Here is an 11,214-nt window from a genome sequence, read left to right on the forward strand (position 1 = left end):
GAAAGATATTACTGTGAATAGAAATATATTTCTGTCCTTTGTCACAATCTAAATAAGAGCACCAACATACTTGCCTTACATAATATTGATGAACTATTCACCATGTTCAAGGCTCAGTGCGAACATGATACTGATTACGTAGCATTTTATGTACATCCTCTCATTGAAATCTTCAAAATAACCCTATAAGGCGAGGTGAATGGTATGCACATTTTGTAGGTGAGGAAACAACTGAGGAACAGCAAGGTTAAGTAACTAGTTCAAGTTCAACCTGGGTTTTTAAAAAAGATTTTATTTATTTATTTTTAGAGAGAGGGAAAGGGAGGAAGAAAAAGGGAGAGAAATATCAATGTGTATTTGCCTCTCCTGCACCTGCAACTGGAGACCTGGCCCACAACCCAGGCATGTGCCCTGGCTGGGATCAAACTGGTGACCCTTTGGTTTGCAGGCTGGCGTGCAATCCACTGAGCCACACCACCCAGGGTTGTTTCTATTCTTTTTTTTAATTTTAATTTTTTTTTTAGTTATGGACACCGGTCCTTATAACCCACCTATCTCTGAGTCGCTCTGTCTGAGGCTGTGCAGACCTGTGGAGTCTGATCTGTTCTCACAGGAGCCCAACTCCATTTGCTTGCCCTTCTGTCTATCTTTTGCTCTCACCTCAAGTCCTGTCTCTTTTGTAAAAACAGTTCCAGATTATGTTAGTTCTTTGCTTCCCCTTCCCTCAGCTCTTCTGAGTCACTTCTGCACATACACAGGAAAGTCTCCTTATTTGTGGGGAATGTGTCTCACAAAACATTGGAGAAAGAGATTAATCATTGAAACCTTCAAATGGCAGATGGACTTCGGTATAATGTGTGGAAGTATCCTCTTAGAAAGCAAAAAAGAGGACTTGGATTAGATGGAGCTCTTCTTAAAGAACTAGCAGCTTCAGACTGTCAGATTTAAAATCAGCTCAGGCCCTGGTTGGTGTGGCTCAATGGATCGAGTGCTGGCTTGCCAGCCAGAGTGTTCTGGTTTGATTCCCAGTCAGGGCACATGCAAGAAGCAACTGATCAAGGTATCTCTCACACATTGCTGTTTCTCTTCCTCTCTTTCTCCCTCCCTTCCCCTCTCTCTAAAAGTAAGTAAATAAAATCTTTTAAAGAATTAAAATACAAAAAATGAAATCAGCTCAGGATAAGGTGCCTACCTAATCATTTACACAGATCTTCTCTGAGTTCTTTATTCCCTTTCTCTCTCCTGGCTCCAAGTCTCACCTGGGGGGCAAGAGAGTAGAGCCTGCTGGTTCTCCATCACTACACCTCCCCTCTTCCTTTTTAGTGATACAGGGCCCAGTTCTAGCTGTACGTGTGGCTACACACCCAGGGGCCACATTTTCCAGTTACCCTTGCAGCCTGGGGTAGCCATTGAATAAGGCCCTTTCAGTTGGATGGAAACAGAAGGTACATGTGCTGTTTCCGCATTTGGTCATTCATACAAATGAGACTGAGCGGCTTTTGTCCCTTTCCTCCTTTCTGCCACGTGGAAGGGGATGAGAAGTTAAATGGTCACTTTCACGCCTGGAACGGGAAGACCACGTTGAAACTGTCAGAGCTGCCCTTCAGTTCCCTGGACTGCTATTAAGAGAGATATGAACTTGACTCTTGCTTAATTGCCATATTTTGGGTCTCATTCAACTGAGTTTGCTTTCTACAATTAATATAGAAATTAATACTTAGAATTGGGCCACTCTCCTAATAGATAGGTAAAATAGTTACCATTAGCTTAACATTTGGTCTTAAGAAGCACATATATTATAGGCTAGAAAGCTGTGAGCGTGTTATGCCTTAGTAAAACCTTTGCTATAACTCTCATCTGTGGTATCTTGGAAGGCAGGCCATGTGACGATAGAGTTTATATCTCACCAAAGATGAAAAAAAAGTGACATTATTAATGTGTGCTGGGAAGTCAGGCTAGTTATTAGGAATTGCTCTGACGAAACTGTTTCTACGAGGGTGGGCCCTCCAGCTGTGAGTTGCCCCTCCTATTATTTATTCTTCAGAAACTGGGAGACAGCTTAATGCCAGAGATCAGTTGAGAGTGTCATCTACGCACTGAAACCCACTGGTTCACATTATCCTGAGGCAGATACAATTAAGTCGAGAGAACAAGGGATAGGAAGGAAACTCTGGCTGAGGTTACTTGTCTAACAAACAGATCGGTCAGTGCCTAAAAAGATTATGAGGGAATATTACTAGCAAAGAAACCAGGTGTTTGGCCTGCAAAAACCTGCAACTCATGGATAACTGGGTTCCCAAATATATACAATCTGTGGGTGGGATTGGGACTAGGGAAGAAATGAAAGTCCTTATAATGTATGCCATTTACCAGTTATCACTCTCGTTAACAAAATATTAAGTAATGTTTCTTTTTCTATCCACCTCACCTTGGAAAGCATTTCTTCACAAAAACCAAGTTAGAAATTGGGATCCTGAAACTCATTTGGCGTTTTTTCCTGTCACGCCTTCCGTCCTCTCCCCAGGCTTCTTTCTGTCCTGCAGCAAAGAGCCAGGTAAGCACACGCAGGTATTCTGCTTCCACGCAAGATCCGCTCACAAGCCTTGTCTCTTCCACCACCAGCAGCCTAAATGCTCAGCAAATTAACAGTAATGGCACTGGTGTGGCACAGATTTCTGGGTAAAATATCCCAGGGCAGCCTATTTTACTCGAGTTCTTTCTCCTTCTTTCCTCCATTCTGCCTTTTCCTTGTTGTTGCCATCACCACCGTCATCAGAATAAGGAAAAAAAAGTCCATTTGCTTTCCAAGGAGCTACACATTTATCACACTATATCACAATGATTTGTTTACACATCTGTAAAATCTGTAACTTTCTTGAAGACAGGGATGATGCGAGTATTCACGTCAAAATTTTTCAGCATCAGTTGCCCCGCTGTGCACACAGTAAGTGTTCTGTGACTTAGTTGAGAATATCTGAGTGAGTAAATGAATGCGTGCATGAATGGCCGTGTCTTCTTGTTGCTAGGCTCTATGCAATAAACTGGAAATGTACTAAGACTTCTAGGGTGTTCATCTAAGAGAGACCACACAAAAATTTGGATAATGGGATTCAAGTAGAAGGTTCAGAAGTGTGCCACCTGTGTCAGCCCTGTTTATATTTCAAATTGCCCAGAAATAGTTGGGTTTGCTTTACTTCGAGGAAGGGCCCAGATTTGGAGTGAGGTCACATTTTTATCAGCAACAGCTCACTTAATGTTGCTTAGATGAGCTTTCTAAAGCAATGACTAGAGCGTATGTTTAGGCTTTCCCAAGTGTTTGGGCTAAAGAAACCACCCAGGTTAGCGCAGCGATTCTCAGTAGTGATTCTGGAGGCTTTGACAGGAAGAGGATCCCATTGGATGGTTTGGTAATACGGAAACCTTTCCACGCCTCCGTGTCATCTTAACTTTGTTCACTTAGAAAAACCCAGAATGGCACAAAACATATCTTTATTTTCACGTTTCCAACATTACTTTCTTGATGCACATACCCTAAAACCATCTGTCTAAATTGAGGCAAAATCTGCCAGTTCCAGATTGGCCTCATTAGTCATTTGAGAACACATAAACAGAGGGATTATGGAAAAATAAATAGATCTTGAATAGATCGTCCTGGTCCGAGAACAGTTTTTCTCATCATCAGCATCATTGCCAGACATAAAAAGGCGCCGGTTTACATCTTTAAAACCCTTGGAGGAATTTTCACTCCAGAAAGTGGTTAAAATTTCTCAGTGACCCACTCGACTCTTTATCACCTGACTGAGCCGCTTCAGCTAAGAACCAAAGGAAAACCTAACCTCTCACAGAGCTGGCAAAGCCTTTCACGGTGAGATTCTGTAAATGCTGTTCTAAGAGAAGGAACTATATAGAAGGGGTGAGATGAGAGATATGCAAGAATGCAAAAAAAAACACCACTTGGGAAATGTCATCAAAGAGAGTGTCTTTCTAAGCTGGTTGTGAGCTCATCTCCCCCCCTCCCAGATTTTTGCATAAGCTCCCAGCAGCCATCCCTTTTCCATAATAGCAGTGGTTTAATTGTGAGATTGAACTGTAAGAAATATATATAATGCATGTGAATATCTGTCATGATAAGAAGTCTCTTCATCTCTCTCTTCCTGGGAACTAGCGTAGCCCCGGGACTAATGGATATCATTGGGGGAAACATTCTAGTAGGTAGAGGGAGACTGCTAAATGGTATAAAGTGAGAAGAAATGTTCTCCTCAATCCCTAACAAAAACAGCAACAACAAAGAAAAACCTCTCACCAGACTTTTTCCATGTCCTACATTTCATTTGTTGAGATTCATTCTTTTAGTTGTCAAGGCCTTGTGAGTTAGGGTGTGCTAGATTCATTCTAGTGTGTTTGAGTTTCAGTGACTTAATGCATTCCAAGTCTATTTTTCACTCATTTCAAAGTCCAGTGAGAATCAGATGGTTCTTCAGAAGAAAATCAAAGGGGTCCATGTTGCATCCACTTTGTGACAGTGCCATCTTTGCACGTGCTGTTGCCAGGGCAGGGGAGGACAGACCACACAGTACGTGCTGCCTCTGGGTGTGCATGAATCCAAGCCCCCAGATTCCATTTATCTACAGGGAGTCCTGTTTCATGTCCAGGACAAGTATGATGGGTGAGCACCTAGCTGCTTTCTACCACAAGGATGGTTGAATTTATGGTAGATTGAAAACATGGCCATAATATTTCCCAGCTCATTCCATCAAGAGATGCAGGCTATATTCCTCCTTTCAGGCCAGTCTTAATGTGTTGCTCTTCCCAATACAATGTAGTTGAAGTGACATTTGCCAGTTCCAGAGCCTCACTTTCTAGAGGCTTTAGTACTTCTTTCTTTGTCCTCTTGGAACTTCCATGTAAGGAAGCTAGCTCCAGTCTCCTGGATGAGGAGTTACGTGTAGGGAAGTGAGATGCTCCAGCCAAGAATAAGCACCAGTTGTCACACATGAGTGAGGCCAACTTGGACCTTGGAGCCCAAAGGACTCTCCTCACAAAGGCAAGTGCATGGGCGAGCCAGGAGAAATGACCAGAAGGACTGCACAGCCAATGAATAGAATTGTGATAAATAGCAAATCCTTGTCATTTCAAGTCATTGAGGTTGGGGGGATTTGTTACGCAGCAAGAGGTACCGGACACAGGTTTAAAAATGTCCATGCTGAAATGGAAAAGTCCACTTTTGTTAACCTGCAGCTAGTGGCTTATAAAGGGATGAGTTTGTCAGGACTTAGAAAACCCTCCTGCTAAACCCAGCAAGGCTTAAAGGAATGTGGCATTGGCTGGAATCCTGGAGAAGGGGTGGTGGTGGTGGTGGTGGTGGGGGTAGGGCATTAACCAGGGAAATGGAGAATTCCAAACGGCAGCTTCACCTAATTTGCAAATTGCCCGAGGCTTACAATTCAGAGATGTGAAGTAGAAAAACTTGAATAAAAGATAGCATTTCTTGTCCTGCGAAGACATTTTGATTTTTGCCCTGCTAAAATATGTTTCTTATAAAAAATATATTATTATTGTTTCTCTTATATCTATTATTTTTACTTGTTTTATTAATATTTGTTATATCTTTCCCTACATTTTAAGTTTACTAAAAATATTCTTTTATGGCTTCATGACTTGAAATATTTCATCTCAAAATTTATTGTTCTTTAATAAAACTATTAAAGGCTATGAACTTTCACAACATTTTTAACTAAGGTTATATGAATTTTGATTATACTTAAACAGTTTTTGATTTCACAGTTGATTTTTTCTTTAATGCAGAGTAACTCAGATGGGCATTTTAAAATTTGAGTGATTTTATTTTAATTTCTCATTTGTCGTGAATTTCTAATTTTCTTACACTGTGTTCAGTTGCTATGGTTTGCAAGATTTATGCCTTTTGAAATTGGGTGAAAATTTTTTGTGACTTAGTTCACATTTAATTTTTTGGAACCACGTAGGGTGAAAACAAATCTATACTGCTTACTTCAGTTAAAAAAAGAAAGAAAATTATATAGCCATTAAATCATGCTTATTGATGTTATCTTTATGATATTTATTCTTTGTTTATTGGTTTCTGTAAAAGCACTGTTAAAGTTTCTTCATTTGTTTGTGGACTCAACACATCCTAAAATTTGTTTTAACATTTCTTTAAATATAGCTATATACTCTAGGACTAAGTACATAAAAGTTCATGTCTTATAGTATCTTATCATCTTTGGTGATTGTAGCTTTCATACATTCAAAAAATCCTTTTTGCCTAAGTTGAAGATTTTTATTTTCTATTCATATGATTATATTCTTCTATTACATTTTATTAGAAACTTTTAAAAACCCATTTACATTCAATCTTTTTGTGCTAAACTATATTTGGAATTTCCCTGGTGAAGGACCTAAGACCACATTGTTTTTTCTTTAAGCTTTTAACGTGATAATTCTGTAAAAACTATTGTCATAATTGCCTTTATTCTCAGGATTTTGAAGGCTAAAGAACCAAGTGCCCATTTCAATGTTCTTCCCAGCATTCCCGATGTGGGTCGGTCAGGAGCCCGTACCTAACTTAGGTTGGGTTTGCCCAAAGGTCAGCCCTGAGGAAAAGACATGCTTGTAAGTTGTTCATTTGGGAGGCTAGTCCGGAAAGCACTAGTAGGTGGGTGAGAAGTGATATAGGGAAGGGAAGGCAACCAACAATGGTGTGTTACCAAGCTTGTTATTACTGGACAACTAGGTCTCAATCCTACCGCACAGTCTGCTGAACAGAGTAGACCGCCGAAGTCATCTCAGCTAAGAGGGAGTAGCTCAGGTAGGTATTTATTCACCAAATCCCACCAACTATAGACAGAGAGCTTCTGGGGGTGGGGAGGGTGTCCTGCCTCCCCAGGACTTCTGGCCTGCCTGGGGTACCGGTGGAGTGGGTTTCTGGGGAGGAGGTCCAGGGCTCCTGTTTGGAAAACTTCCAGCAGGCCTTCCCCAGAGTGTGAGTGTTTGTGGCATTTAGGTACCAACACTGACACCTGAACTTATGGTCAATATCTGAATATTCTGTGAATATCTAAACATGTAATGTTTCACTGTCAATAATTAGTCAAGCTAGATATAAGCTTGGAGTGCAAGAATGTTTACTGCCCTACTTGTTGAAATGCTAAGTCTACTGAAATATAAATGTATATTCATTATGAACACTAGAATGCTGTGAATACACCATACTTCTGACATATGTTAACTTTACGTTAAGAAGTAATTTTAAGAACTTTAAAGTTATTTTAAAAATGAAAAAGTTGGCACTTAATGTGAATATTGAGAGTATTTTAGCTGGATAACTTGAACAATTGTATTTCTGAGTGAAAAACTATGTAAAATTTAAATACTGCAAAGCCAAACTTAATCCACACTTTAAAAAAATTACCAGGTATATTAGTGTTCTTAAAGTTAAATAATTAACAACCAAAAATATTTAATTTCAAGTATGGATTTTTAAATGAAAAATATTTGGGAATTATCTACAAATAACAATAGAATATCAACTTAGCTGTCTCAAAATGTTGAGAGTTGGAGAGACCGTAAACTGAATCCCAAAACATCCAGGATATGTAGATGTGCAGAATAAGAAAAACTTCAAGGGCAGGGAGAAAAAAGTTCTTTATTTCTTGAAATTCTCACAGTCCACTGACATATAAATATCTATTTATTATTAACAAGGTAAAACCCGTAGGTGTTAGAGCAGAGTGTTAGAAGAAAACACAGACCGAAACACCTTTTTTCCTTCAACTCAAACCCAAGGCAGCAGGCTTTATAAGAATGCTTTCAGAAGAAAATGCCTTATCGCTCGAGGCTGGGGAGGCTTTACTTTGGTTATGAGCGAGAGGAAGAAGAGCCTAGTAGCTGTGTGGTAGCTCACGGTCAGCCAGCCAACGCCGGCCAAGTGGCCCCCGCCCCACTGCCAGCTGGCGGTAAGCTGCTCTTCTCTTTCGTTAACTCTGTCCCCACGCGTGCCATCCGGCAGCTGGCAGGGCTGCGAAATCGTTGTTACCATGTTATAATGCCACGTCGGTGAAATTTGGCCACCACTACAATTTAAAATAATCAACAAATAATGCTGACGATGACTAACTTCAATGCAATTTCAGATTTATTTCTGGAATTCAGAGCTTCCTTCCCCCGATAGTGATTCAGCTCCAGTGAGGCTTAGGTCCAATATTGATTTTAACACCTTGACCTTTGGTACTCAGCCAAAAAGTCTGTTCCACACCTCTGCTGTGGGTGAGCCCGTGTGCATGTGCGAGTGTGCGTGCGTGGGTGTGGGCTGCAGCAACAAGCAGTTATTTCCTGGTACGTGTTGGCAACGATGGGTTTAACGGATGTGGCTTTGGCTTCATCTCACTTTCAGTTCTGGGAGCCAGGTTGAAGGAGTAGCTCTGATGTGCGGGATGTGTGGGATGTGTGGCTTCTTTTTCTTGTCCTCATGGTCCTCAAGACCACAGTTCAAGATCAAGGTGTTGGTGTGTTTGGTTTCTTCGGTGTTTTCACATGGCCCCTGCTCTGTGAGCACACACCCACAAAAAGTTCAAATGTGTTCTTGTGAAGACATTGGTCGGATGGAACTGGAGCCTTAACAGCCTCATTGAACCGTTTCTTAAAGTCCTTATCTCCTAGTACAGTTGCCTTTTGAGGTACCGGGAGTGAGGGCTTTAACTTAGGAATATTTAGTGGATCTATTCAACTCACAACACTCTTATAGTTTTCCCTTGGGCGTAGGTCATGCTATTGGCCAGAGGAAATCACGTGATAAAGGGTGAGGCTATAATCCATTGATAGGAAAGGAGGAGTGAATAATTGGGGCTAAAAGTCTACTTCCCCCAAGAATTGTTGTATTTATACTTTTACCACTCTGGTCTTACACAATTTATTCAGACATATGCACTTTAAATCACTAGTAGTCATAATATTGCAATGTTGGCTATATGTGTTTCAGTCTGCTGGTATAACAGGCTATTCTAAAATAACTAAGTATTGTTATTGCTGTTGTTTTATCGTTATTTTTAAAAAGATTTTATTTACTTTTAGGGAGAAGGGCAGGGAGAAAGAAAGGGAGAGAAACACCAATGTGCAGGAGACACATGGATTGGTTGCTCCTCACATGACCCTGACTGGGGGCCTGGCCCACAACCCAGGCATGTGCCCTGACTGGGAATCAAACCAGTGGCCTTCTGGTTTGCAGACTGGCACTCAATCCATTGAGCTACACCAGCCATGGTTATTATTTTTTATGCTTAAATGTTTTTTCACCAGCACAGTGATATGCAGATCCATGTATCAAATGGTGACCCTTTGCACATGATATTTTCTGTTCTAATCCGACAGTCTCCAACTCCCCGCCTCTTTGGTTCCACAGTGAGCGCCCTCACATGAGCGGCCGGTGAGGGGCATGTCGACCTGAGAGTGGCAGATCCGACTTGAAGGGCAATGTCTCTGTGCTCTGACTAAGCTGAGCCAGGCTTCATCCGAATGGCTGCGCCCGTCTTTCACTCACAGGGACAGGGCTCAAGGACTCCTTAGCACTAGCCAGTTTCTCATTTCTGTTCCTCTACTCTGCGTCTGGCTGTTGTCAAAAACCCATTGTTCTTTAGGGAGAGTTTCATGAGCATAAAGCAAAACATTATGAAAAAGGAAACCCATGGCAGAGTGCCCTGGCTTATTTATGTATTTATCTTAAAAATATGACTGAGAAGTTAGCTGATGGTCATATAGCTGCAAATTAATAAATGTATTTGAATTGAGAACTGAAGGGACACTTTCTTCTACAGAAAGTAAGTCTGGGATCTGTACATCAGTTAAACAGCAATGGCTGACTTTGTCAGGCTAGGTTATGTAATGGGCAGTTCCCACAACCTGAGTGGGTTTGGTTGTCATGCCATAGTTTTGAGGAAAATTATATTTAAGCCACATCATAAGACAAAATTATTTTATTGAAAATTAGTATTGTCCAAACTATGTTGGAAATAGGAAAATTTTGATTTTCTTAAACCTTTCTAACGATGCTGGGTTAAACACAGGGCCACTGTGTAAAAGACCGAGGGTCACACAGTGAGGCTTGGAAGGCCTTTTTGGTATCCTTCCCAGAAACGGAGAAAGCGAATGTACCGTTTGACAACAAATCACTCACAGCTCAGGTGGTTTCCAGTTCTTGGCTTCCCACAAGATTGAAAGAGGAAATAACTAAGTTGTCAGCTGAAAGCCTATTAAGAATAATTTCAGGTGATAGTTCAGTATATGAAATTTGGCATGTAACTCGGAGCAAATTCAAAGGAATGGGTGTTATCGCAATAAAGAAGTTCTTGCAACTCATTCAGCTTATTCTAAGACACTTCTTCTCAAAGTCTGCATCCATAAAAATGAAAAATAGGAATAGACATGATCCCGAAAACTGAGTCATTCTAGTGACAAGTAATACTCATCCGTGGGCACGTGAACTGATCACAAAAAACAATCTCTTTATGAGATAAACTTCCAAAAATTAATGTTTTATTTGATTAGTTTCAAGTTTTTAAATATATTTGTTTTTCGGCTTAATTGTGGACTAATTGTAATTGTAATTATGACATAGTCCAGATGAAATGTTAATACTTGGAGCCTAAAATCTTTGTTTAAAATTTATATAACCATTAATTTTTGTTGAGTATGATAAGTATGTCTAGGTGACCTATCATATGAGAGTATTCTGTGTGAGAGAGAGAGAGAGATGGAGAGAATGAATTGGATCGGATAGAAGGTTCAAGGAGGAAAGAAATGAGCTAAATTTCCTAACTGTTAAGAAAGATCTTATTCATCTATTGGTTCATCTATTTTTTAAATCTATGGAGGCAGATACCTATCTTTATGTTATTTAGTTTTAGTGAATACATTTGAAAGGATGATATAACCATATTATTTTAAAATGTCATTATTTACAGTATACCCCAAATCATAACCATTGTACCTGTCGAAACTTTGGGTTTCAAGAAAAGTTGAGACATTAACCTCTGTTGTCTGCATTTGGGGATGATATAAGTAAAACATTTCATAATTAAGAGGTTGTTTGAATCAGACAAGGCATTTGAAGCTGATTTTGACTCCTGGTTGCAGAATTTTATATCTGTAATAATTCAATGCAAAGAGGATCACGTGGCAGTAGGAAACAGCTTTGTTTTAGTT

General features: G+C 40.2%; 1 long non-coding RNA gene across 1 annotated transcript; it reads left to right on the forward strand.

Annotated features, from left to right (window-relative positions):
- Nucleotides 1–278: 278 nt before the first annotated feature.
- Nucleotides 279–9,153, forward strand: LOC118988931 (uncharacterized). The gene is made up of 3 exons (XR_005066877.1): nucleotides 279–351; nucleotides 1,446–1,451; nucleotides 9,134–9,153. It is a non-coding gene; the product is annotated as an uncharacterized LOC118988931 (long non-coding RNA).
- Nucleotides 9,154–11,214: the final 2,061 nt, after the last annotated feature.

Source organism: Sturnira hondurensis, unplaced genomic scaffold (assembly GCF_014824575.4).
Source record: "Sturnira hondurensis isolate 20B ecotype Veracruz unplaced genomic scaffold, ASM1482457v3 Scaffold0006413, whole genome shotgun sequence".
NCBI lineage: Eukaryota > Metazoa > Chordata > Mammalia > Chiroptera > Phyllostomidae > Sturnira > Sturnira hondurensis.